The sequence below is a fragment of the Cupressus sempervirens genome, chromosome 10 (genome assembly GCF_028749045.1).
Source record: "Cupressus sempervirens isolate cs-2001-9-10 chromosome 10, ASM2874904v1, whole genome shotgun sequence".
NCBI lineage: Eukaryota > Viridiplantae > Streptophyta > Pinopsida > Cupressales > Cupressaceae > Cupressus > Cupressus sempervirens.
The window spans coordinates 496887544-496893550 of NC_143127.1; positions in this window are offsets into that span (position 1 = coordinate 496887544).

Here is a 6007-nt window from a genome sequence, read left to right on the forward strand (position 1 = left end):
AAGTGAAATAAAATGATGTGCCTTTTTATTAGGACATTGATGATTTTGTTGATAATTAAAATTAGGGGCATCTATTTTAGAGGACCAATTTTAAGTTCCAAGGTTGATTATGTGTCATAATTGATTGTACAATTTCTTGATAGCGTTAAATTGTGCTTTTGAGTTATTTAAGGATTTTAGATTTTGATTTTGATCCTAAAAATAGACTTAGGACCATCAAATTAGCTAATTAGGTTATTTTCATTCTAATTAGAGCACTTCTCAAAATTATGTCAAAACCTATATAAGCTCCCAAAGGTCATTTTCAATTTCATTTCAAAGAGTTGACTTTTCAAAAAACTTTCTCTAGGGAAAATGGTGGTTTTGCTGTAAAATCATGATTTTGAGATTCTAAGGTGCCATAATAGACTAAGGGAGTACCCACCACCTATAATTCATTGAATACCTTATTTTTTCTTCAACAATTTTCTAATTTAGTTGAATATTTCAATATTTTAGGTGTTTTTAGTTGTGTCTTTGTGTTCCAATAGTTTGTTTTCTCATCTTGTATGCTAAGAAATATTGCACAAGACTTCTTTAGCAATGTATTTTGTCATATAGGTCAACTAGTTTTGTCTTCTGAGGGCTACCCATTCATCATGTGAGATGCCCTATAATGGGTCCATTTGTCATCCTATCTAATGAGAAATCTTATATGAGATTGTCTACTCATATGTAAACCTTTGTATTCTCATACAAGAATTGGAAATAGGTGTACCTATTTAGCACCTTTCTATATGTTTGTTGCATATTTTTCTAGAGTTTTAATTTATCATATCAATAAAATACTTATAGTTTCTTTATATCCATTTGCAGGTTGATATTCTTGATGTGGCATTTTGATTGATTGATCCTCCCACAAAGATTCTCATCAAGGATTTTTTTTGATATAGAGGTACCACACATTGATATTTTGGCTTTGACGCATTTTTGTAAGGTACCCAACATTTAGGTTAATCATGGCCTTATAAATACCTTGGTGGATCATTTCCATAGTGAGACAAACACCTTCTACCTTCTTATATGGGAGACGATGATCACTCAACTAGAGGACATATACCATATTTTAAGGATTATCTTCCATGATCCTCGTGTAGAGTATGATTCCACCCCTTGATTGGGCATTGAGTCCTTGTGGCATGTCTTCTAAGACAACATAATTCTTGATGGAGTGATTACCTGGGATGACCTTGTTGGAAATTATGGCCATGTGTATCTACTTCCTTGCATGTTGGCTAGATTATTGGTTTCTTCATGATGGAAAATAGAGGTTAGAAGGGCTTTCTATACAATTGGGGCAAGACTCTAGATCATATGATGATGGGGATGATAGAGTTTAGATGGGATCAGTGCATGTTGGCCCACCTCTATAACAAAATGCACAAGGTTATATACCATCATGCGAAGAGAATGATGGAAAGATTTCTAGTTTTCTAGATCTAAGCATGGGAGCACCTCCCTATTCTGAGATTTTTGTTTGATCAAAGGTGGCCATGATAAAGTTATATCATGAGGTGTACTAGTATAATTATGTAGCCACAACTAGGTAAGTTAAATTAATGGAGATGACAATTGGATGATTTGATAGTAGAGATATGGAGGCCATAGTGAGGCACAAAGGCATGGGAAGAGGCATGCTAACATATGATAAACATATTGGTATATCATCCATTGATTGGGAGAGATATTTTCTATCACACAAGTATGGAGATAATTAGGGCATATGTAGAACATCTAAGAGGAGTACACTACATCTGCATATTTTGGTGATGAGGTGAGATAATGTTGGGAACCCTTCTTGGATGTGCATCATCTAGTAAAGGATGTCTAGAGACTAGTAGCATAAAGATAAGACTATCTCCTAGAGATGGGAGATGTAGGGACTACTCAAGGATACCAAGAATATGTTCTTGCACACCCCTTTCCTTTCTTTATAGATATGGCTGGGAGAGGAGCACAAGTTGAGAAGAAAAATGCACCTCCACCTAGGGAAGAGAGAGTGAAACTAACACCTCAAGTTCACTAGTTCATATTCTAAGGAACACAATCACATTAGACCCTAGTTCTAGTAGTAGTGGTCATGCGTAGAGGTCATGTTAGAAGAGGTCTTAGGGTGAGCATGGGACCTTGGGTTCCATTGGTGTGATAGTGGAAGCTCCTAACAGAGGTAGAGATGATGATATGGATGAGATATATGTAGAGAGATGAGGAGGATATGAGCAAGTACAAGGTGGTGAGGAGAAATCAAGGTGGATACAATAAGAAAAGGATCAAGGGTGTTTGGAGAAAGAAACTAGAGGAGAGCTCATAGAAGTAGATATTGTTAAAATACTCTAGAAGTTGCATAGAATCAAGTTGGAGAGCTACACAGCCAGGTGGTTATCAAAGACAATAGGATAGTTGATCGATATAGGTAGTTTGTAGAGTTTACTAGTTAGTTATAGAGTGCACAAGACAAGGGTGGCCATCAAACATTGAGAGCAACCTACTACTATGAATCTTATGCAATGGTTATTATAGTGGAGAGACATGTCATGTTTTTCTCAAGATATTCACATGCATTTGAGGGTTTAGTTCTTCCTACTCAAGAAAATGTTCTACCACCTCCTGATGGTGAGGGATAGGATTGTAGTTAAATGCCTTCTTCATTCTCTTCTGATCATATGCTCTAATGTATGTCTTTTATTCTTATGTGTAGAATCCACTATATCATTTTGTATCATTTTGAGACTCTAATATTAATAGTGCTTATATAACACTGATTTTTAACCTTTTATTGTACCCCCATGACACACTTATTGATATGATATATATAATAAGAAATCTCTTTTGATTTCATCACATCTTGTCATGATGTATTTTATGTTTATTCCTAAGATGTTTTCTATATGATATTTTTTTATTTTCTTATCATATATCCTATAAATGAATGCACCTTACCTTTATTTTAATCTATTATGGATGTAGTACATGATGTTTTCATATAATTCTCTTGATATGATGTGTATCAATAATGTAATATTGTTTTCTTTTAGATGCAATAAATGATGTTATATTTTGCAAATATTAATGGATTCATATGATATACAGATGTAGATATGGATGTTCTTAGATGCATCTGCACATTTTGAATGTGACTATAGGTATATGCAACTAACATCTCATTTAGGTTATACTTTTTTTCATGACATATGCTTGATCATATTTATGTAGATAATATGTACAATCTGCCACTTGTGCAATCGTGATGAAAATGTGACACAAATTAGGTTTTTTGTCTTTCACTTTCCATAAATAATATAAAGAGTTAATCAATCTTTTTGTGCTTATAAAAATGAAAATGTAAAATGAGTGGAAGCCTAGGACATTAGCCATAGAATATATAGCTTATATTTTCATCATTTAGCATTATATAGATACCAAATCTTGATACAAACCCTATGGCTAGGCACCCATGTGGATATGAATATGACATTTGTTGTTTGTTTGTTTCATAGTATTGTAGGAAGTAGACATAAGCCTCAACGTACAAATAGCTAGGATGACCAAATTATCTTTTCCTTTTGATTTAGCAAGTGAACATAAGAATCAAGGCATAAATTCTAGGGTGGCCAAAATATTTCTTGCATACAAGCACATCAAACACACAAGAGGTCATTCTCATGCTATGTAGTTTTGATTGTTCTTTCAGCAATGACCCTTTATCATTCATGACTAGAGACATAATGTAACTTTGTCTACCCATAGTAACCTTAAATTCACATCCTAAGGTAGTTATCTATATTACAATAACAAATAGACAATTAATCACATAGATAAGGAGAAGATCCAACCTCATCAAAGTGCCCAAATTAAACAAGTTTAGGTACACATGACCATCCAACATGTGATGGAGACTCTCATAATGGACACTTAATTTATGTTGACCCTTTAGATCATCAAAACTAAACCAATAAGTAGAAAAAAAAGAAATGATCATGCCTCCAGTCATAGCTCCTCTAGTATAGATAGACATCCTAGAGTTGCTTGAAGATGAATAACAAGCACAAATCAATACAAAGAAAAGTTTCATATGACTTAAGCATGTTTCCATTTTTTTTTCATTTTCATAGGTTTTATTATATATCATGTTTGATGTTCAAGGTATTATTGATAAATCCCTTTAGTGGTCAAGAGACAATAGGACTGGATCAAATCAGATAAATAGTAACTGACATAAGAATGACTCAACTCATACGTAAGGACATTGCCCCCTAGTGTAGGTAAGTTTCTCCTAGACTAAAACATCGATCAGCTTCAAGCCATGATGACCTCAATAGTATCATGAAAGTGACTAAAAGATATATACAAGATAAAGAAAAGTAAATAAGAGTGGGAAATATTATGATGATAATTTTGTGTCCATTTGATGAAGAGAAGTCTATCCTATTAGATCAAAGGCACATTGTTAAAATGGAAATGTGTGATAAAAGGTATTGGCTCCCTAGTTGGAGCATGGATCATATTACCATGAAGTCAGCACTGCTAAAAGGATTTAGAAAATCCAATATATCCATTTTCTACTTTGAGCCAATAGTAACCCACTCTAAGTAGTTTCTAAGCTAATGTTAGGTCATTTGAGTGAGATCCTCAAATTCCTTCTTGTACATCAACTAATGTGAGTTCAGAATCATCATGTTCTAAACATCTACGTAGGGTACTATCCAGACCTCATTTATATAAGTCATTTTCTATGACTGCATACTGTTAAGTATTTTAGATAAAGTTCCATTTCTAATTTTGAGTTAGATTTGCAGCAATTATGTGGTCATAGAGATAGGAGTATATGTGATGATATATGAGTCATATTCCATAACAAAATAGACCATCCAAAAGTCATGGGAGTTATAGGCAGGGTAGAATAACATCTCTATAGGAACTCATAGAAGAACTCATTTTATGGAATCTATAGCATTAAGACCATAGTTCCTATAACATAAGCTACCTTATTTTCTACCCTAGGAATTTTTTGAAAAGTAACATGGGGGAAGTACTTCTTTAGATTATCTACCATCCTCTTGTAAGATAAAAATTTATTATCCTTTGTCCATTAGAAATCATTCACTTGATTTATCACTAACTATGAATCTCCATAGATATGTAATTTATCTACTTTTCATTCAATGGCCATTTGCATGGCATTGGTCAAGGCTTCATATTTTGTACCGTAGTTAGCACAAGGGAAAATTACTTTGTATGACTTGGATAGAGAATATAGTTGAGGTGTTTCCCAACACGAGATCTATGTTGAGTGAAGGAGTCATCAAATAATATTATCCATGTCTATTGAGTGAGACACATAATAGACTCATCTAGAAATTCAATACTCAGTGGTTAATCATCATTCACTAGTGCTTCAACCAACCAATCAGCAATTAATTTCCTTTTAATAAATTTCTAGTCCACATATTCAATGTTAAACTTATTGAGGATCTTGGCCCATTTATCCAACCTTCCTATGAATAGTACTTTACTCAACATATATTTTTGTGGATCAATATTTGTAACTATCTTGTTAGAATGAGAAAACATGTAGTGTCTAAGATTTTGAGAAGAAAAGACTACTACCAAGAAATACTTTTCAATGATAGCATACTTCATCTCATAGGAGACCAAAGCTCTATGGATTTAATAAATTACTCTTTCTTTCTTATTCTCATCTTTTTGTGCTAGAAGTGCTCCTAATGAAATGGTAGTTTTTCATATGTAAAGTATCAATGGCTTCCCTTGAATAGGATGCATCAAAATCAGTGAATTTGCAAGATATTGTTTCAACTAATTCAAACTCTTTTTATAGTCTTTGTTCTACTTACATGTGACTTCTTTATGTAGAGTTTTGGTGAATGGTTATGCTCTATCATCCAATTGTGATATAAATACTATAATAGGTTATAGTCTTCTTTGTAACCCTCTCATTTGACCAATATTG